The following is a 23582-nucleotide window of genomic DNA, read 5'->3' on the forward strand; positions in this document are numbered from 1 at the left end:
CATTATTTTGTTCAAGAGTTCGAATTGAACATTAATCATGCTCCAGGCCATTTGGTAACCACTTAAGTGGCAAATAGGAGTTTACCAGCTCAAGGTATCACAGTCTCCTGAAGCTGTGCAGTTGGAGGGGAGGGAGAAAACACACACACACACACACACACACACACACACACACACACACGCACACACACACGCACACACACACACGATTTTAACACATTAGCACAATGAAGGAGGCTCTACTCTAAAATGCTCTCCACATTGGGGGGAGTCCAGGCTTGGTAAATGTAAAGATGAAGTGTAAGATCTCATCTCTGGAATGTTTCCTTGGAGTCAGACACGTCAGTGTGACCAGAATGCCCTCCCCCAGCCCTGAGCAGGCCTGATCAGACCTTGTTTGCCACAGTTGCTAGCTCACCTACTGTGGAGTCTTCCAACTTAGGTAAAGTCTCTTGTCCTGCTACATCTGCAGTTTCCTGCAAGAAGCCACTACCTGCTGAGCAGCTGAGCTTGTCCTCTAGAAGAGATCCTAGCAAAGCAATGAGATCCTGGCAACGTGGGGGATGGGTTCCTCCCTTTATATTCAGACTGTAGAATTAAAACATTGAACCTTATCAGAGAACTTTGTCTTAGCTCATTATTTGTCTCACCATTCTTCCCATCCACTCCAGCTTTCTTTTTAGGAACCCAGTGGGGCTCCACAGAAAAAGGAAGAAGATGGTATCCTGCATGGTAAGCAACACACAGCATTAATGTTAGCACTATAAATTTCATCATTTGAAGGCTGCGGGAAGCGGGTGCGGCTGCATGGGCCAAGATATTTACTCCCTTGCCCGAGCATGCAAAGTGAGGCTGCATGTGTGCGCTGTCTGCCAGGCTGCACTGTTTCTCGTGATCCGGACCTGTCAGCCTATTGGTGACCATCCTGAGCTCATGCCTGGAGTGTGTGTGAATTCTGATTGGATGAGGTGGCATGGAGCTAGATGAGGTCAGTTGGCACGAGTATAGGAGTTTTGTTGTTGTTATAGCCCTTGCCCTAAGTAGAAGCTAGTTTTGTAAGAGAAGCTGTTGTAAGAGAAGCTGCAAGAAGGATGGAGGAAGAAGAAGCTGTTGGGGAAGAGAGCTGTAAGAGAAAAAGTTCGAAGTAAAGAAGTTGCTGAGTGAACCCGCCTTGGTGTCCGTGCTGTTCTTGTCTCTCTGGCTCGAAGGACCAGCAACAAGTGGTGGCCCGTACGGGGAACTCATCGAGTTGGTCGGCAACGGTAAGTAAAGGAAGTAGAGGCCTATGGAAACTTTAGTAAACAGCGGTAAGGAAATTTTAGTAAACAGTGGTAAGGAAACTTTAGTAAACAGAGGTAAGGAAACTTTAGTAAACAGCGGTAAGGAAAGTTTAGTAAACAGCGGTAAGGAAACTTAGGAAAGTGGAACTGTAAGAGTCTGTGGCTACCTCTAAATTCTGTGTTTTTATCTAAACAATTAGGGCTACTGTGGAAAATGAGAGATCAGAGTGATGCCATCTTGTAAAGGGTGAAGGAAAATGCAGTTTCCAAATGGAGGGCATTCAGATTTTAGTAGACAAGTCATATAGATAGGATGGGTGTATCAAGGCCAGACAGGAGAAGCAGAGCAGAGCAGAGGCAAATGTCCAAAGTGATCTAAATTATAGACCAGGCAGCTTTACATTTAAAAAATGGGACTTGCATAGATAGTACGGACAGGTATAGAGATGAAGGTAAGGTTCCTGGGAAAAAAGGGATGAAGCATTAAGGTTCTCAGGTATAGAGATGAAGGGAAGGTTCCCCAAGAAAAAAGGGGATGGAGCACTAAGGTTCTCAGGTATAGAGACAGAGGGAATTTAAACGATATGGGTTCAACTGTGACTAAAATTAAAGTAAAAATGTTAGCCATCTGGAACTTGGTCAGGGCATGCTTGAGGAATGCCAGTGGAAAGTACAATGCTGAAATAGAGAAAGGAGTGGCGGTGCTTGAGGAGGCTAAGGAGATTGCTTCTCAGGCTAGCCACCAAAAACCTAAACAGCTTAGACAACAAACCAAAGATAAAAAAGAGAAGAAGGAATCTAGCTCTGAAGGGTCTAATAGTGGCAGCAACGGGACTGATAGCAACAGTGACATCTGTAGTCAGATGTCCCGCTGGAGTTTGAGGCGCGGTAGGCCGCCCAAACCATCAGCCCCTCCGTTGCCTTCTCCTCTCCCCTATAAAGATGAGGGAGACAAAAGGGGAAAGCGTAGTCTTCATGCAAAAGTCCGGAAAAATGTGCCCGCCGTTGTGGGGGGCCTTCCCAATATTTCAGGACCAACAGGGGCAATGGTATCATGAACCCCTGGAGTGGAAGGTTGTAATTCTGATAAAGGCAGCAAGAGTTAAGGTTAGGTACTTTTTGAGCAATTTCCTCAAAGATAAAACATTGCAACCTGCAGGAAAACTCCTGAAGACGCAGTAGTAGAAACTTGAGCCTTTAAAGGAGAAGGCTTTAAATGAAAGAAAAAGAGAAAAGATGGTCTTATATAGTAGATGGGAGGACTAGCCAATAGTATTAGAAGAAAAACAACACTATGAACGGGACCATTGTTTTGTGTAAGATAAAAACACTTAAAGTTCTTAGGTATGCATATGTATGCTCTATGTAAATATGTTACAAATTTATGTCTATAAAATCTGTATTTCAGTAAGCATTAAAAAGATATGGAAAAGACATTTAGTGAACAGGCAGGGAACAGAAGGCAGTGTGGTATGGGGGCATAGAACAGAATATAGCCAAGTTTGAATAAAAGGTTTTCCTTTAAGTACTTTTGTGTTTTGAAAATGAGATCATGGTTTCCTCCCCCAGAGGGGTGTCTGCCATTTCCCCTGGAGTTAGACTTGCTCAAATTTTGCTTTTGCCTACTCACCATACTAGCTTCCCTTCAAGGGGACTGAAAAGAGGAAATCAGGGCTTCGGCTCCACTGGAATACAAATTTGAAAGCTGGTATCCTTATGGTTAACCAAAGAGTGGATTGGTTGTGGGAACAGATGAATATTTTGGAGCAGTTAGTATTTGCTTCCTGCATTACTCATATGGCAGGAATGTGTGTAACCTCTGTTCAGTATCAGAATTTTTCCAGAGCTGCAAATCTGTCCCGTGCAATTGGTGCAATGCTGCTAGGAAATTGGAGTCATAGTCTTGACACAAAGATGAAGGAATTGCAAGCATCGATTGTTGCCATGAACAACACCCGTGTGGAGATTGCAACTGCAAAGCAATGGCTGGAGATCATCCAGGGAACTGTGGGATTCTTAAAAAATTGGGGAGGGATGGCCTTTTGAGCGCTCCTGCTGACTGTTGTGTGTGGAGGAATGCTTTGGTGGATGGCACGTATGCAAAGGCGGCACAGGGCTGATAAACGAGCCTTAGTGCAGGCTATGGCAGCCTTGGAAGCAGGAACATCCCCCCAGTGTTGGCTCAACATGCTGGATCAGTAATCAATGACGGGTAAGACCCTCACATGCGCATACCAACCTAAGACAGGATGGCGAAAGTGAGTTCGTCACTCCCATGACGAGTAAGGATGTGGCACAGTGGGTCAACCTAAGACAGATGCTGATCCCAGAGCTACTAATAAAACAAAAGGGGGAGATGCAGGAAGCAGGTGCGGCCGCATGGGCCAAGATGTTTACTGCCTTGCCTGAGCATGCACAGTGAGGCTCATGCCGTAGTGAGGCTGCATGTGTGAGCTGCCTGTCAGACTGGACTGTTCCTCGTGATCCGGACCTGTCAGCCTATTGGTGATCAACCTGAGCTCGTGCCTGGAGTGTGTGTGAATTCTGATTGGATGAGGTGGGGTGGAGCTAGATGAGGTCCATCTGCAAGAGTATAGGAGTTTTGTTGTTGTTATAGCCCTTGCCCTAAGTAGAAGCTAGCTTTGTAAGAGAAGCTGTTGTAAGAGAAGTTGTTATAAGAGAAGCTGCAAGAAGGATGGAGGAAGAAGAAGCTGCTGGGGAAGAGAGCTGTAAGAGAAAAAGCCCGAAGTAAAGAAGTTGCTGAGTGAACCCGCCTTGGTGTCCGTGTCGTTCCTGTCTCTGTGGGTGGTGAGGACAGCGACAGACGGCTGTGGATTACAAGGGTGCGAAAAGGATACAGGCTAGACTGAGTCAGCCTCAGCCCAACATTGCTATCAGCTAGGGATTGACAGTGGAAAATGGTACTGGAAAATTCTAAATAGGCATTTGTCCACAGTCAAGAACTGCATCAGGTGAGAGGAGTAGGGCTTAAAATGAAATAAGATAAAATAAAATAATGTAAAATGAGTAAAAAAAATAACAATAACAACAACAAAAAGGAGACGCTAGATATACAAATGACATGAGAGAGATCAAGAGAGAAGGAAAATGGATTTTGGAGCTCTCCCGGGGACAGAGGGAAATCTGGAGATGTCCTGCTTCCTCTCTGGCCTCTACAGGAGACAGCCTTAGTTCTGGTTCCATCAGGTTCTCTACCCTTTCTGTATTATCTGTCCTTGGTGCACCAATCTCTCCATGAGTCAATTTGTGTCTGGTTTTTTTTTTGTTGTCTGAATGGCTGTTGTTGTATGTTTCATGTTGAAAAGAAAATATGGTTAAACTTTATCTGCTGGCTATCTATCTCTTGATTCTGTCTCAGTTGCTCCACACCCTTAGCCAGGAGTCAAGCACAGCAGGAGAGGCCCTACTTATAAGAGGGGTCAGCTGCTTCTTAGTTCTAAGGCAAATTAGTGGATAGTTGTCTTTTCCTAGAAAAATCTCTGCAATTGTGATTATTGGGTTTAGCAAATGACAAAGTGCTTTTTCTCTTGAAATTATACCTAGAAAAGTAAACATTCTTTGGTCTAAATTTATAAGATTCGTGTAACTGCTTCATTTGGTTTCTGGCTGGTCTTATAGGTATAAATATGCTCTGCATGTCTTGGTCATAAAGTATTGGTTTGTAAGTTATCGGGTATGATTTTAAAAGGTGTAACATTGGTAACAGAAAGTTAGCTTAAAACTGGTAATTCAGGATTGGAGTCATTTTAAACAACAAGTGGCATGAACCAGCCCAGGAAACCAGGCCTCTAAAGATACTTCTAAATTGGGATAATATTTTATGTGATTCTTATCCTAGAAACTAGACTTATAAGGGATAAGATCTAAAACAATGTCTCTTTAATGAAGCGTTAAAAATTAGAGTGTCATGCATTCATATGTAAGAATTGGTGGCCCAACTTTGTAATGTGAAGGTGATGCTTCTGGTATTGATTTTAAAGAGAATGGATTGTTTAAAATTGGGTTTTGCTTTTCAAAAGTTATGGTTATGCTCTAGTATTGCAAAAGAAACTTAAAAATTATGGTTAAATTGCTAGTGTTGGATTGGCTGCAGTTTGCAGTTTGATTGCAATCTCAGGATTCTTAACTCACCCATATATTGTAATTAGGATGATTGCTAGAGTAATAAAAGTTAAAAATAGCTGTGGCCCATATGGGCCTGCTGCCCCCTTTACACAGTTTTATCAGATACAGTGGTAGAAGCAAAATTTAACCCACCAAGATTGGAAAGTAGATCTCAGTGGAAATTTATTGGTTACCAAACAGGAGTTTGTGGATAGGCTACTAAAAACAGCTAGTAGAATTTTTTTGAGACCCTCAGTCAGGGGTTCCTTTTGTTACACAATTGTCTCATGAGAACACTTAATACAGCTCTCTGCGGCCAGCCAGCCATACAAAACAAAGACAGGCTTATCTGGATATATTCATCTTTGTGCAGAAATTGGACCCTCATACAATCAGAGTCTAGCTATGGTTGCTGCCTTGCAGGGGACTCCAGTACATACAAGCAATGCTTTCACAGCGCTGAGGTGATAAGGAATGTTTTAAGTATAAATCATCTTAGGAAAGACTGTCCAAAAATTAGAGGTATAGACAGACAGTAGAATTGCTCCCCTGGAATCTGTCCTCACTGCAGGATATTCTTTGGGTCAGGATTTAGGCAGTATGCTCAGATTAAGAAATATTTACATTTGAGTTAATGCAAAGCTCAGAGCACCCTCAGAGAGGTGTGGCATTTCTTTTGTTTTGCAAACCCTGCCTAGGGACTTTTTTCGGGCCAGCCTCACCTCGCTCCTGGGGAACTATTTTTAAGCCAAAACATCATTATTACAGATCTATCCAGGTGTTGGTCAAAATAAAGTTTAAACTTAAGTTTTATGAAAGGTCAATGAGGCTGTGGAACTTCTAAAGGCATTACAATCTGCCTGCCTACGCCATATAGAATTATTATTGATTTCGAAGGTTATTTTTTTTCCTTTGCATCTTGTTATTTGTGAAGGGTTTGCTTCTAGTGAGTTTGTAATCATTGGAAAGTTTTGCCTCTAGGAATGGTTAATAGCCTTATATTATGTAAAAAAAATAATTGTCTATACTTCAATACAAGAAGCTAGGACTTTGAATCTTTCAGTGTATATTGTTTATTATATGGAGAATATTTTACTAACTAATCCCTCTGAAGGGGAATTTTACTACCTTTGCTCTTATACAAGCTTTAAAATTTAGGGAGTAGTTACTGCTCCAGAAAAGATTCTGAGGTAATATCTTTTTCAATATTTGGGGCCTCAGTTATATCCTAGAAAAAGTGTGGTACAGAAAATTCAAGGAAGAAAAGATGATTTGCTTACTTCAAATTATTTTCAAAAGCTTCCAGTAGATGTTTATTGGCTAAGACTTCACCTTAAGCTCACCACAGGAGTATTTAAGCCTTTGTTGGATGTTAGCAAGGGAGATACAAATTAATTGGTGAAAGACAAATAGCTTTGCAAAATGTAGAGGAAGCTTCTGTAACCAATTGTTAGCAATTGTAACCAATTGTTAGTTATTGTTACTCAATGTGTCCACAGCAATTCTTTGGGAAAAGAGAACATTAATGTCTTTCTCCATCTCCAAGTAAAGTTTTAACATCCTATTATGAAGCTCTTATGATGTTATTAAAAAATTGTAGGATAGAAGAATCATGAAGGTATTTTTGGAAAGAATGTCTTAAAAACCTGACACACTTGTTTCAACAAGCAATTAAATTGGTTATTAAGGAATACTGATATCCTATTGCATAGCAGACTTTTTAGGTTAAATTGATAATCATTATCCAAAAGATAAGTTGTTAAAGTTTGCTTGTATGCATGCTTTTGTATTGTCTGTAAATTTATGCATGCATTCTATAAAGAATCTACTCTATTTATAAATAGCCCTTCTATGGGAGAGAAGTATATGTGATTGGATCACATGCTTATTCTTTTGAGTTTCCTCCTGCTTCAGCACAGATAATTGAACCATGTGCTATAGTCACTGTTTTTAAACTGTTAAAATCAAGCTTTTAATTTGTATATTGATAGCCAATATATGTATATAGTGCAGGGCTTACAATTGCTTGAAATTGTTTCCCTTTTAGATACTGCTAATTCTCAAATTTTGCAATTGTTTATGCATATATAACTCAAGATAAGAGAAAATACTGTTCCTTCTTTAAAGGATTGTCTTTGTACATTTAAAAACTCATCCTGGACTGCCTGGACAAGACCCCTTAAGGCAATGCCACTGCAGATTTGTATCCCATGCAGATTTCAGGCCTTACACAAGAACAATTGGTCATATAATTTCATTCTTTACATCATCAAAATAGTAATGGCTTGAGATAATAATTTGGTATTTTTTGAGAATGTGCATGTCAAATTGAAAAGACTTGTTCTCATTGGCCTCAATTTCTACCTGTTCCACATAAAGGTGTTAATCCTCGAGGATTACTTAATCAATTATTGCAAATGGATACTCATATTTCTGATTTTAGAAAAATAAAATATGTACATGTGACTACTGACACCTTTTCAGGCTTTCCAGTTGCAACTGCTTTAACAGGAGAAGCAGCTAAAAATGTAATCAGTCATCACCTGCATTCTTTTTCTATGACTGGTGTTCCAGATCAGATTAAAACAGATAACGGAACTGGCTATTACAGTCAAGCATTTGAGATGTTTTGTCAACAATTTAATGTTCCCCATGTTATGGGATTTTTTTTTAACAATTCCCAAGGACAAGGTATTGTGGAACTTTAAAACTATAATTCCTTAAAAAACAAAAAGGGGGATTATATTTAAATATAATTAATTTAAATTATTATTTAAATCAAGCCTTTTATTTTTAAAATTTAAAAAATTTGGATGCCAAGGAACTCTTTGCTGAGTGTCTACAGCATCTTATAACTAGGCATACTCATGCATAGGTGAGATGAAAGTATCCACTCATTGGCACATAGCCTAATCCTGATCAGATATTTAATATGGGGAAGAGGGCATGTGGTGTTTTTTCCACAGAATGCTGCAGGAGCTTGCTAACTGCCACAATGACTGTGTGACATGCAGACACAAAAGGATAATGCTGACCTGTGAGCTTGCTGTGTGCCCTGGCAATGATGACAGGAAAGCTGTGTTGGGTGTGTGTTCTTGACCCACCTTTGCTTGCCTATGTCCCAGATTAAACATGCTGCCTTGCTTTTAGACCTTGTGGGGCAGAGAACATAGAGACTGTGGAAACTGACTTAGAAAAATTAATCAAAAGGAGGAGTTATAATTATTCTTCTCTTTCCTTTAATATGACCAGTTATTCTTACTAAACCATGGACGGGTCTAGTGCCACACCCACTCCAGTGGAAACTGTGTGACAAGTCCAAAAGCTTGTACTCAGTTCTGAGGCAAAAAGTTTCAAGGACGCTTAATCTCCTGCAGTCTTGGCATCCCACAGCACAAATGCTTCAAACTTGTCCCTACATAAGTTGGTGAACGGATCTGTGTGCTTCTTCAATATTGTTTTACAATTTACTGGAAAAGAGCTGGAAATCTCAGGGCTAGTTAAACAAAGTAAACTTAGAATTTTCATTTTACAATCATGTATGGAAAACTATATTACAAATTAGAAGAAAGTTGGTGTCTTTCTCTGATAAATGGAGGTTCCCTACAGAAACATAAAATAACAACTAAGTCACTTCCATATACAGGAGTTTACAATGGCCTAGGAGGAAGGTGGGTTGTGGTCTAAGAAGGAACTAGAGTAAATACTTAGAATAACAGTTGAGTCACTCCCATACACAGGAATTTACAATGGCCTAGGGAAAAGGTGGATTATACAATAGACTAGAATTGGAGCTATGGCAAGGGCATAAAGCCCTTACCCCAGGCTTCTAAGAATAAGCTGACCCTAGGTGGGGCTGCTTTTTATCCCAGTTGTAAACACTGCCTGGTTCCTGTCAGCTTTTATGTAATGCATTTCTCTGTTTTGTGTAAAGAGTCATTTTGCATTAGGTAACCTCAATGTACCTTGGATGACCTTAATGTATCACCTTACTCCCTTGTTTTCCTCTGTAATATAAGTCTGATGCTCGCTTTGAGAAATTACATTCAGATCCAACACTCTCTCTTGTGTTTGTGTCTATTTGTCACCCTGCTGACTCCTTGCCCACCTGAGTACTGGAACCCTGATTCTTCCACAGGTTGAGGAACTGACAGAGTCCAGTCCATGCAGTCTAGAAATAAATTATTGGAGATTCCAATTATGAAGATGGATAAAAATCTTTATCAGCCAGCTTACCTGGATCTTACCACTATTTACCTAAGAAGTAACAGTTTTTTTCTGTTGATTCTCAAAGCCACCTCCCCCACATGGGAGGCCAGACCCTGGGTCTGATCATTGCTACTTTGCAACTTAATTGAGTGCTAGGGACATCTCCACAGACAATTTTATTCCTGTTGCTTTTAACTTTTGACTTTGTATTTTAAGCAGGTCGGTTACCTCCATAAGGCTCGCCTTCAGCAAAGTTCAGGTGGCAGTTATTCATCGCTATAAAATAATGCATTGAGTGTATATCATGGCTTTGTTCTGAATGGGAGAAAGGTGTGCTTTGAGGGCTGGCAGCCAAAACAGGCACCTGACCTATGTCTTGCCACACACTCCGGTCAAGTCAGCTTGACAGGCCTGAAGCCTTAAAGCCACTCACGAGGCAGAGAGTTTCACAGAAACTCACCTCCTGGAGTTTTGGCGTTCTCATTAACCCATATACTCATATCCTATTCCTGCATTAGTCTGGTGTATGAATCCACGTGCTCTCTTTTAGTATTATCTTATTATAAGTGCCTTTTAAGATTGAATTTTGACATAACTAAGCCTTTGCCAGTGTTCCAATGTCCTAGAAAGTCCTTGAGCTGACCATGGGCTTGGAATTCAGTAAGAATGTTGCCTATTCAGTGACATTCAGAATTGCCTCTGGTATTACACTATCACTTTGAATAAAAGCTAAGTCACTGCCCTACACAGGAATTTACCATCATCTAGGAAGAAGGAAGTTTGAGACCTAAGGAGGAACCAGAGTAGATACTTAGAACTATAGATAGCTGAGTTACACCCATACACACAATATTTACAATGGGCTAGGAGGAAGGTGGACTATACTATAGACTAAAATAGGAACTATGGCAAGGGCATGAAGCCCTTGACCCTGGCTTCTAAGATTAAGTGGACCTTAGGTGGAGCTCTTTTTGATCCCAGTTGTTAACAATGAATTCTATCCCAGGTGGTTCCTGTCAGACCTTCTGTGTTTGCATTCCTCTGTTTTGTGTAAGAATCCGGTAACCTCTTTGTACCTTGCTGGTGTGTCACCCAACTTCCCTATTTTCTTCTGTATAAAAAGTTTGATGCTAGATTTGACAAATTACATTCAGATTCTACACAACCTCTCCTGTGTGCATCTGTCTGTCATTTCATCCAACGCTTTGCCCACCTGTGACTAGAGACCCATTCCACGCAGACAAAGGGGCCCAGAGGGTCTGAGGCAATGACTCTTATCAACCTAAGACAGAGGCATGTGCTAAGAGGCCATGTTTGTTAATAATAAATACTAAAAGGCTATGTTTGTGCAAATAAACACAAACAAGCTGCATGTGTAAGTAAATAAATAAGTAAATCTTATGCCCCAGTCCAGCTAATTTTTAATAAATAAATATGGAGGAACTGTGCCCTCCTTCAGCCTTAAGAAGGCTAGCTCACCTAGGGTGGAGTCTTTCAACCTAGGTAAAGTTTATTTTCCTGCCACATCTGCAGCTTCTGCAAGGAGCCACTACCTGCTGAGCAGCTGAGCTTGTCTTCTCGAAGAGATCCTGGCAAAGTGGGGGATGGGTTTTCCCCTTTATATTCAGACCTTAGAATTAAAACATTGAGACTTATCAGAGAACTTTATCTTGGCTCGTTATTTCTCTAGCCATCTTTCCCATCCACCCCAAGCTTTTCTTTCAGGAATACAGTAACCCGTGGGTGCTAGCAGCTATAGACCAGCAGTCTCTGAGTGGTTATTCCAGACTTAAAGATGAGGTAAAGTCCTGAGAGAGTAAAGACTTTCCATGGTTACATGAAGATGCTGCTTTATGAGAGCCCATCTTTCTCAGAATCCACAGCAGCGCCTTTTTGACTTTGCCATCTTATTTCCACGGTTGAGGGTTGACAGGAAGAAGAAATGAAAATTTATACCCAAAGAAAATCTGACATAGCCAGTAACACCTCTAATGACTGCTGCTGTGTTACAGGAATTCAATCTATAGTCTTGGGTAAGTGTCTGGTAATTTTCTAGAGAAGCAGGTGGCTTGGGCAAGGCCGAATAGAAGATTTTCTTTTATAAAGCCTAAAAGAGATCTATATGTTGCAATCCGGCCACAGCCTTCTCCCTATTGTAAAGTAGGATGCTAGAGACAGGTAAGGTGTGTTAAGGTACTTAACATGTTAAGAGAGATGGAACAGAGGGATTGAGAACACAGAAACAACTATGCCCTGCAATCATCAAAGGACACGTAGTGTTTTCCTGACTCATGTATGATCATGATGCTTTGGGAATGGGGTGAAATCTGACACTGTGTATGTGTGTATCTGTGAGCCTCTCTAAATTTGCTGCAAGAGACAGAGTTTTCCAGACACATAAGACATGATAACAAACGAGATTCCCAAGTCTCTCTCTAGGTTTATATTAATACAGGCTCATTTCTGCTCTCCATGTCAGTGAGGTGCATGCTGATGCACCCCCATCTCCCTGGAATACTTTCTGTCACTGAGAAGAGGGAAAGAGATGAGAAGTCCCCCTTCTGCTCAGTTTTTCTTGTCTAGAGGAGCCCACAGCTTCTCACAGGTCAGCATGGCAGCTCTGAACTTCTCACAGGATATATGCTTCAGAATGGTACTTGAAATATCTGTGGATAGACTAACTCAGTTAAGTGATTAATACATCTAATAAAGTTAAATAGTTAATACATTATCTTTCCTGAGAAATATTTCATTTCAGTTTTGCTAGTGTGCTAGTGAAGTATGAGGTGACTCACTGGTGGGTGAGCCATTCTGTCAGGGAGCCTCCTTGTCTTTTCTACACCAACTTTGTGATTGTCCAGTCTGAAACACAGTACAGGAAGCCTAGCACTCAGTGACATCTGTCAACTTACGGCAACTTTCAGTGTGACAGTGGAAGTATGAACCTCAAATGTTTGCACTCACCCCAAACAAAACAAAACAACCAAACCTAACAATTATAACATTAATTAAATTTTATCAATACAAAAGTACACGATAGAGGCTCGAGAGATGGCTCAGTGGTTAAGAATGCTTGTGGAGCAATAAATACATTTTACATTAACAAATATTAATTCAAACACTGTTAAAAAACAAAACCAACCAACCAACCACCAAACAAACAAAAAACCCAAATCACTAGTACTTTTTCCCATTAGCCTATAAACAAGTTAAGGTCAGTTTCAAATATGTTCCATTTTATAGTCCTAGAACCCAGTACTGCCCTGTAACAGCAGGTATTAGTAAATTGGTTAATTGGGGGGTGGGGTGGGATGGGGTGTTTGCTGATCTTGTACACATACACAAACACAAGCACAGAACTAAAAATCGATAAAAACAAATGGGTTTCTCTTTTTCTCGTAGGTCTTTGGCCACCAACCCATGAGGGTAGACAGAAGCCATGAGCAGGATTCAGATGGCCATGAGTATAATGGAGGAACTTCCAGGAGTGAGCTTCAGTGAGAACACTACTTCATTGTTCCAGGGGTAGGCTATATAAGGGCTCTTATGGGTATGAGTGGAAAGGGCTGATTGGTCATAACACAGTACCTAATTATCAGATGGGCAAGGAAGGGCTGATTGGTCATAACACAGTACCTAATTATCATATGGGCAGGAAGAAAGAGCAAGACTCGTGCTGAATCATGTAGCACTTGCAGAAAGTTCTGTGTAGGCTTATCCTTCACATAAGGTTAGGCATCTGCGTTCAGAGACACTCTCCAAACAAAGCTAGGTAGAGAAAGGGAAGCCCCACTGAGAAAGAGAATCCTCCATTTTGCACCAAGCTTTGAGAGCTATCGGACATGGTAGACTGTGACCTTAGCAACCAGGTTCTCCAACAATCTAAGGACAACTGATGGAGGAGACAGGTCTTACACGTCCAATGTTATGGAAGGTATGGCTCCATGATATGGAATTGAGGTTCTGAGAGCTTGAGTGACTAATCTAAGGTCACACAGATAAGTAGTTTAGCCAGACTCCTTCCAGGGCTCTCACTCTGAATAATTCTGTTCTTTCAGTCTCTGGCACAGCCTGGACTGCTCTTGGTAACTGGAGCTTGAATCAGGCAGGACAAGAGCAAGAGATCCTGGACCAGGGCTACCCATCATGACCCAGATGTCTGAACCACCTAGCTGTAGTATTTTGCCCTGGGGCATGCCTAGCAGAGGAGCATTCATAGATACAGAGGGAGGTTTCTTTCTCAAGGGCTCCATTTGCCCTCTCCAATTACATTTCAAACCTTCACCCTGTCCTTTGAGGACTTGTAGCCCCTGCTATGGATGCAGGTTTCCAGGGTTACCAGAAATTCATAGCTGAAATCTCTCTCTGGTTTCTGAGTCATGGTCCTTGTCAGGATCCTGACTGTCATTATCCTCATCTACTGTGTCTCTGAGGACACTTCCCTCTTAGGTTTGTTTTCAGGGAAACTGCTAAGTACAATACCAGGAAGACACAAAATAATTATAGGCCCTATGTCTTTAGTGACATTTCTAAAAATCCCTACCCAGGAGCCAGAACATAGGATGATGTAATGGTTATTCTTGCTTATTAACTAGACCGCATCTGGAATTAACTAAAACCCAAGTGGCTGGGAACACCTGTGAGGTTTTGGTGTGTGTGTTTTTTTTAATTATATTATTTGAAGTGGGATGACTTACCTTTAAACTGGAACTTCTGAGGTGGGGAGGTATACCTTTAATCTGGGCTACACCTTAGGCTGGCAGCCTAAATAAGGAACATGGAAGAAGGAAGCTGGCTCTTTTTGCCTACTTGCCTTCACTCTCACTGACAAGTTAATTCTTTAATAAATGTCCTAATTCATACTACTTTTAGATTCTGGCATATACAAAAATCAACTGAGACATCCAGGTTTGTAGAGTGATTAACTCCTGGATTCTTGGACTTTTCATGGTCGACAACATTGTTGAACTAGCTGGAGCATAGCGTGTAAGCCACTCTAATAACTGTATATATTAAACACATGTTGCCCCAGATATCAACAGCAGTCCAGGCTGTGTGAATAATCCTGAAAAAAAAAACCAAAAAACAAAAAAACAAAACAGAACTATTCAGAGGGAGAGCCCTGGAAGGAGTCTGGCTAAACTACTTAGCTGTGTGACCTTAGATTAGTCACTTAACCGTGTTGAACCTCAATTTCCATACTGTGGAACCATACCTTCCAAAACATGGGAGGTAGTAAGACCTGTCTCCTTCATAGATTTTCTTTAGATTTGTTTTTTAATTATGTGACTGTGTCTATGTGCAAGTTCAGAAAAAATTCTCTGCTACCCCCAATAACCAATTTGCTAATACCTACTACTTAGAAGGCAGTATTAGGTTCTAGGAATATAAAATGAAACGGACTTAACCCTGACCTTAAATATTAATATCTGTGTATAATAGAGTATATATGTCAATATTAATATATAATATAATCACATATATAACTGGTACTATATAATCATATAATATGGAAAAGAAAGTATATATATATATATATATATATATATATATGAATGAAAACAAGAGCAAGAGTGGGGATTTATTTTATAGTTCTGTTCCTCTAGAGACCCATGACTAACAAAGGTAGGAACTACTTCACTCCTGGTACCAGCAGAGCTGGGGTGGGGTCTCTGCTCAGTCACTTGCTATGTGTTTCTGACTTAGCCACTGCATGGATCCCATTTTGGTCTCAGTTGCTTGGTATGTGAGATGGAGAACAGCAAGTGCCTTATTACAATAGCTTAGGAGGCTTCGATGAAAGGAATTTATCAAGCAGGGATGCACAAACATGGTATGCAGGGGACTCAGGCTCGAGGATGCATGTTAAAATACAGCTGTGTGCATGTGTGTGCAGGTGTGCACATGCATTGCAGACCAGAGGATGACAAATGCCATCCTCAGCAGTGACATCTTCTTGAGACAAGGCATCTTCTTGGCTGGGAAGTAAGTCCCAGGGATCTTTCTGTGTCCACCTCTCCAGCTTTGGGATTATAAGTGCATATTACTATGCCAGCATTATCACATGGGTTCTGTGAATCTAACTCAGGGTAAGCACTTTATCAACTGAGCCAGCTCCCTAGCTCTAATATGCATATTTTTAAGTCAACATGAACTGGCTTTTTAAGTCTGAAGCCGCCCTTGAGATGCTGATTTCCCCCAACCCCCCAAATAATATGACAAGGTCGAGAACCACTTACCAAAAAGACACATTAGAACATTGTGGGGCCGCAGTGTGCAATGAGCGTCTGAATGCCAAGGGGCATGGGGAGGTACAGAGGTATTTCTGAAATTTCCCAATTTGTCCTTCTTGATATTTAAAACGTGTCACAGAGGCGAGTCTAACTGCAACATTTATTGTTTTCCCCCTTATTACAGGAGTAATGAATGGTCTTTGAGGACATAAGGCTAGCTCACATCTCAATACTTTTCTTGGCTGACATCCAGGCAGATTTATAGTGCCAAGGTCTAAAGGCTTGAAAATATCCCAGCATCCTATTGCTCTAGCAGCTAAATCAAACCTGATGCCCAGAACCTGCGTGAGCAGAATAATGAACCGTACTGCACTCCTTCCAAGCCCTGCCAGTGGTGGAGTCTTGGAGGGCAGGAGGAAGCCACTGGGAATGGAGAAGCTGTGTTACAGAAGTAAGTCCCTGCAACCATTCACCATCAGGCAAATTATTGTTTGCGACAGATAAATTTACCATTTCAATTTGCCTAAAGTTTGATAAATTCTCAACACAAAGAAAGTAAACAGTTTAGTCACATCCAACCTCATGTCGTTGGATATGTTTCTGTCTAGAGGTTATATCCCACTCTGAGTACTATACTGTCTCAGAAAGGCTTTGTCCACTTATACAACCGGCCTGAGAGATTGTTATCTTCAAAATGATCAAAGCTAAAGCCATCAGTGCTCTGTGGGTTTAAAAGCTCTAACTTATAGCAATCATTTTATCTTTATTATTGTAAGCTGAATAACATCTCCATTTTCAATCTGTGGGAATTTGTGTTCTGTGTCTAAGGTCATGTTATAAATGACATAGCTGGAAGGTAAATCTGTCTTTGGACTATTGCATTTATTCCTTGACTTACTTTAGAAACTTCTTCAAAAATACTGATGCCCAGGGGCTGGGGCGATAGATTAGCCTTGCAAGCACATTAACCTGAGTTCAACCCCTAAAGCCCACATAAAAAGACTGGCATGGTGGTATGTATTCTAAATCATGGCACCAGAGAGGCAGAAACAGGGATTATCCCCAGGACTTTCTAGCCAGCCAGTCAGTCTAGCTTTTGTGGGACAAGATTTCTCCTGGGGAGATGCAACACATATACCTACTCAACCCAGAGAGGGAACCCACGACGGATTGAAAACAGATACTACCAAAGTCCAACTTGGTGAACCAATGAGCTTATTGGAGTTACTTACAGGAATATGGGGGAGGGGTTACTTCCAGGAGCAGAAGTGACTCAGAGACAGCTGCATCACCAAAACTCACCCCAGCATGGGTGATTATAAAGCTGGGAACATGGAGCACACAGCACAGCCTGCAGGCAGCCAACAGGTTGGAGAATGTCCTTTCTAGGTGCCTCAGTTGCTCTAAACCTCTTCTGGGCAACTAGTCTGTTCTGAAACTCTTCTCTGCAGCTCAGATTTCTTCTGTCAGCTTTCACTGCTTACTCTGACAGAGTAAGCAAATCTGGTCAATTTCAGGAATTTCCTGAAGCTATTTTTGAGTTGTTTACCTTCCTGCTCAGGATGGCAACTGAATGTTATTTTATTATTATTATTACTTGGGGGGGTGTTTTGAGACAGGGTTTCTCTGTATAGCCCCAGCTGTCCTGGAACTCACTTTGTAGACCAGGCTGGCCTCGAACTCAGAAATCTGCCTGCCTCTGCCTCCCAAGTGCTGGAATTAAAGGCATGCGCCACCACCGCCCGACTTGAATGTTATTTTTTAATCTCAGAGAAAACCATTACTTGGCTAGGTCCAAGTTCAGTGACAGACTCTTCCAAAACAAGGTGGATGGCTTTTAATTGTTCTTTGACCTCTACATGCATGTGATGTAGGTGTTGGGACTTTAAGAAATTCACTCACCAGCCTGACTGAAGTTTCAGTTTTAGTAAATTAGGGAAGAGAAATGTCTAGGACCAGCCAGAAAGAGTTCTCTAGGTAAGGCCCCAGCTATTGTTAAATTAATAGTCAAAAGATTATAAAGGCAAAACTACAAAGTAAGAATTTTGAGGGAGCCAAATTTACTCATATCCTGTCTGGTTTAAGGTAAGGCTTGATTTTTGTAACATGTCCAGCAGGTGTCTCAGCCATTCACACCAGCAGATCTTAGCAGTCTTATTAGTCTTGTGACCTTGTAGGAATAGTTAAGGCAGTGAAATATTTTGCAACAATCAACAATTTTTAAAGAATACCTAAATTGGATCAAGAATTGGTCCATCTTGGGCCAACTGACAGCATACATTCAAGGCAAGAGCAACTTTCTCAGGACTTATAGAAGCTTAAAACAATTTTGTTTTTACAAGTTTTATCACAGCAAATTTATCCTCTAAACATAATATTCACTACTATCTCAATGCACACTTTTGTGCCCATGTGCATGCACACACACACACACACACACACACACACATACAGAGAGAGAGAGGGGGGGGGCACATTGTCAGTGTTACAGCTCTGAGGGGAAAGGTTTCCCCAACACATGTGGTACAGCTCAGAAGGGAAAGGGATCCAGGAAGTCAGGAACCAGTCACACTGCACAACAAACCCTCCGTAAGAGATTTACTGGGACAGACACAAAACCAATGGTTGCCTCTATTAGGGCAAGAAGCAGGAGGACTGAGCAGGAGAAAGGTTTATATAGGGTTTCTCAGAGGAAGAGTTTTCCGGGATAGAAATTTTCAGGGTGGGGATTGATGTGATTTCAAGTCAAGTCCAAGGATTGGTTGGATTTCAAGCTCAGGGATTGATGGAGTTTGATAGGTTTTCAAACCTGGAAGTGGGTTGAAACCTCTTATCCTATGCACACCAGTCCCCCGTTCTTACCATGGCCATCTCTGGGGTAGGGCTACTCTAAGAGTTGTAAGTATGAGGGTGACTCAGAGTTGAGAGAAGTTGTTTTGGGAGGTTCAGGGACTGCCAGAGCGATTTTTTTTTTCCTTCAAAAGGAAAAAATACTTGTTTACATAGAGCCAAACTTCCTTCTTCTAATGTGTAATTTCTGGCCTAGATTCCTGACAGACTAGGAAGAAGGAACCAATGTTATCAAGCCTCTTCTACGAACAGATGGCCTGCTGGCCAAACATGTGGTGGAGTACTATCTCCCTTTATGAAAAAAATACTAAGACATGACAAATACAAGTTCTTCATTCAAAAGTGCACTACACCTTCCAAGCCAGATCCTGCGTGTTCTGCAATGGCAGCTGCTGCTGAAGATTCCGATTCCCCAGGCTGGAGTGAGTCCCAGACTCCAGCATGGTTAAACACTTTCCAGGTGATTCTAATGTATAATCAAGGTTGCAAGTCACTGCCATGCAGCTCTCCTCCTGCAACGGACTTAGAACTCATTTGTGTATATGAGGGTACTAGATGAATCCATCCATATGCCCAAACATGAACACATACTCAGTTTACCTTTACTCCACCCCCACACTCCCACTCATTCTCCACTCTTTGAGAACGTTCTTTTTCTTTTCTGTGATACTAGGGCTTGAGCTCGGCCCCATGCATGCCAGGCAAACGATCTACTACTAAGCCATATGCCCAAGTCAAGAGCACTTGTTAGAATATTAACTTCATTCACTCACATCCATGTGTTAAGTTTTTCTAGTGAGCACAGCATGACACCAGACAGAAGAACAAATAAGGTTGAGTGAGCCCAAACCTCGGGAAACTTGGAATTGAGTACAGTAGTCATGGGGCCATCTCCCTGCCAAACTCTACCTGCTCTGGAACACCTAAGTGTGACACCCAACTGAGAGGACCATGACAATCAGTTGCATAGGGAAAACACTTGAAGTCCTTTCCCATGCTACTAGAGCATCACTAGCATCCAAAACTGAGCCAACAGGAAACATCTACCCCTGGATCCCACCCTGCTCCTCAATGTTTATAAAAGTCCTTACACATGAACCAAGTTGTTTCACTGAGAATTGTCTGAGAGTGGCTGTTTTACTGAGCTGAAACACTTTGGGGAAAAGTTTTCTCCCCTGAAGCATTCATTGCTTGACCTTAGACCAGCCTGGCAGGCTGGGTTCACTGCCCTGCTGGGAAGCTGCCTGTTAATACCACTCACCATCGCCCACTGCTGCCTACCACTGCCACTGCCCCAGCCCCTGCCGCTGGCATTGAAAAAGCCATGGAAGGAAGTGAGATCTGGGACTCTACTCCCTGCCCTGCATGAACGTCCCTTCTGAGAGCTGTAACACTTTGGCTGTTTCAAGCCAGACCAGAGACCCATGGAACCCCGGGTTCCAAGGAGGATGACAGCAGAGAAAGGAAGAGGCCCACCTGCAGATCTAGGTAAACAAAGGGTATTGACAAGAGAGAGAAAGTACAAAGGATATAGGGAAAAGTTCAGAGGGATGTGTTGAGTCACAGGGACTATCTTGGGCATATTTCTAGTTTTGTCTAGAGTCAGTCTGCCCTAGGAAGTCACCAAGACCTGACAAGTAGATATGATGATTCTGACTGAGGGCCATGTAATATCTAAGTTACTGGTTTCTTATTTCTGGGACAGTCTCTGAGATATTGGGTTGGCAATTTCAGGAAAGTGGGACAGATCTTCCTTTAGACTGGGTGCTGGCTTGTCTAATCTGCACCAGGTCCCATGTGCTCAGTCTGAAGTGGCAGGAACGTGCAGCACATGCTTTCTGTCTCACATAGGACTGTGTGTATGTCCTACATACAGTCATACATCTGAGTCGTCAGTGTGGTTTGCATGTGAAATGCCACTCAGAACGTCGAGTGTCACTGGAAGTGTCACTGTTGCTCCATTTTGGAAGGTTGTGAAACCTTTAGGAGGTGGAGGTTATCAGAGGAAGTGAGCATGGGGTGATGTTCTTGACAGTTTTTAATCGAGTCCCATGTCCTGTCTCTTCTCTATTTATTGTCTTGTCAAGATGTGAGGACATGAAGAGTCTCAGCTGCTCATGCCTTCCACCACCATGGAGCCTTCCCACCATGCCTTCCACTACCATGGAGCCTTCCCACCATGCCTTCCACTACCATGGAGCCTTTCCACCATGCCTTCCACAACCATGGAGCCTTCCCACCATGCCTTCCACTACCATGGAGCCTTCCCACCATGCCTTCCACTACCACGGAGCCTTCCCACCACGCCTTCCACCACCACAGAGCCTTCCCACCATGCCTTCCACCAGCACAGAGCCTTCCCACCATGCCTTCCACTACCACAGAGCCTTCCCACCATGCCTTCCACCACCACAGAGCCTTCCCATCACCAATGTGAATTGTTTCTCCTCAAATTGTGGGCCAACATAAGCCACTTACTTCCTAAGGGCTTTGTGTCAAAGAGAAAAGCAAATCAAATGCACTTATTATTTAAGATTCCAATGAATTGCCTCAGAATTACTGTTGGACAGAGACTGTAATTCTCTGTCCATGTTAAAAGAAAACAATGCAGTTTTAAGAAGCATGTTCAAAATTTGTCCAAGTTAAAAAAAAAATCATAGTCAATTGCATCCAGTTGCTTGCTCGGAATCCTAGCTGGATCAGAGACTCAGCCTTCTAAACAACAAACTAACACTAAGTGGCATAGATCAGTGATGTCAGCCTTAAAAAAGGAAGCTTTATCATTTTGTTTGCTTGAATCTAAATAAAAGTGTTTGGGGCAAAGATTATATGTTATCTAAAGAGAAAGCAAATCATTACTTTCATTAATTTTTTTTCCTGAGCTAACGTTTTAGAAATGCTAATGATATTTGAGTTCAAGTGGTATTAATTGAAGGAATACTTAGTTGGGAGAGTAATCATGGAGTTTACACAGTTGTTTATTTTTATCAAACATTAATGAACCTGTAGCTGTATGTCACATGAAGCTGACTTCTGACATGAAGTTTAGGTGCTCTTGCCATCCTCGAGGCTTCTAATCTAGCAGAGATACCCCAGAAGCCCTTTTTAAAGTAGGAGAATTGTTTCCATATCTGGTGATCAGGGCAGGAGAAAGCTGCAGAGGGTACCTGGCATGGACTGTTCCTTCTGTTAGCTTTCCACTGTTGTTTTCATAGTAAACTCCAGCCACCCAAGGAATAAGACCCCAGAGAACTCATGGGCTGGTGCCACCAGGACATCTAGGTTTACCTGCAATACTTTTTGGAGTCCTTGGTAGTGAAAATACTTGCTGACTTCCTGCAGTTATTGATTCATTTTATAAGTAGGACTTTTATTCATTTATAAGTAGGATTGGCCCACTCTGATATGCTGACCCCTTGCTTGGTCTTTTCTTGATCCCAAGCGTCACAGGGATTGGGATAATACATAATACATAATGAACAAAATTCTACAATCGATCCATTATTAGAATGTAATTCACTAGAATGAGGCAAGAATGTTCCTACCCAACAAGCCAAAGGGATAACAAAGTAGAAAGTGTTTGAGTCTGGACATGGGATAGCTAGGCCACCAGGTAGGAGTGAGCCAAAGACCCATCGGATGTAGTATCTATCAGTGGATAGGATCAGACCCCAAATGTCTAGGCAGGGCCAAGGAGAGAACAACAATTCCAGCCAGACATTGGCAAATACTAGGACTGGAAACAAAGGCTGTGGCTGGAAGAAGCCCCCAGTTTGTTCCACTCTGGAACACCCACTGCACCCAGCACAGGCTTCCTGTGAACAAGAGTAGTCTTCTTGGTCCACTAAGTGGCATCTCTAGGGTAGGCCTTTCATTCTTTTCATGATGCTCCTAACAAAAGATCAAATAAAAAGCCAAGTCACAGGGCCCTGGGACAAGACTTTCAACAAAGTAATTGCAGTAGTTGAAGCTTTAGCGTTCGTGTTTATGTTTACAAGGTGTGTGTGTGGGGAGGCGGTGTCAGGGGATAACTTGTAGGAATTGGTTCTCGCTTAATATTTGGGGGCAAACACAGATCCTCAGGTTTGGTAGAAAGTGCTTTTATGTGAGCCATCTTGCCAGATCTGCTTAATTTTTTTTTTTAAAGATTTATTTATTTATTATATGTGAGTACACTGTAGCTGTCTTCAGACACTCTGGAAGAGGGCGTTAGATCTTGTTACGGATGGTTGTGAGCCACCATGTGGTTGCTGGGATTTGAACTCAGGACCTTCGGAAGAGTAGTCGGTGCTCTTAACCGCTGAGCCATCTCACCAGCCCAGATCTGCTTAATTTTATGATGACTTTAATTCTGCTTCTTTCACTTTCTCTACATGTCTTCTTCAACCTAGGATGAAGGTGAGGCATGGAATCTTCAGAAATGTCATGTCACGTGGAAAGCTAATTAATTTAATTAATGTGGTGGTGGGGGGGGGTCACAGAAAGTAATACAACTGAGCAACAGAAAGGAAGAAAAGGAAAGATCATGTTGAGTTAAGAGTGTGGGCTTTAGACACACCATTTAGAACTCCAGGGTTCCTGTCTCAAAGTTGTGTGTGTGTTGTATTGCACGGGTGTATGTTCTAGGTATATGTCATGGGCTTACATGGAAGGTAGTCCTCCAGAGATAGCCATCTCTATTACACACAACAACATATCTTTACAGGTTTCCTTTTATAGGACTTTAGAAAGTTGCTAGCTGTGACAGCGAATTCAACTGTGACCCTGGCAGCTCTTCTCCATACATTGTACTCTAGGAAGCATCTAACACAGGATGGGGAGTAGATAGGAATGTGCAGTTTGGGTAAGTGGGCTATGGCAGCCTATAGTGGTAACGGCCCAGTCC

General features: G+C 41.9%; 1 long non-coding RNA gene across 2 annotated transcripts; it reads left to right on the top strand.

The window, feature by feature from the left end:
- Positions 1 to 1108: 1108 nt before the first annotated feature.
- Positions 1109 to 21242, top strand: Gm34973. Of its 2 annotated transcripts, none has more exons than XR_379167.2 (5): positions 1109 to 1262; positions 13017 to 13139; positions 16032 to 16298; positions 18894 to 20185; positions 20785 to 21242. It is a non-coding gene; the product is annotated as a predicted gene, 34973 (long non-coding RNA). The 2 variants fall into 2 exon arrangements; XR_379168.2 differs by having other exon boundaries at positions 13017 to 13111.
- Positions 21243 to 23582: the final 2340 nt, after the last annotated feature.

This window comes from Mus musculus, chromosome 9 (assembly GCF_000001635.26).
Source record: "Mus musculus strain C57BL/6J chromosome 9, GRCm38.p6 C57BL/6J".
Lineage (NCBI taxonomy): Eukaryota > Metazoa > Chordata > Mammalia > Rodentia > Muridae > Mus > Mus musculus.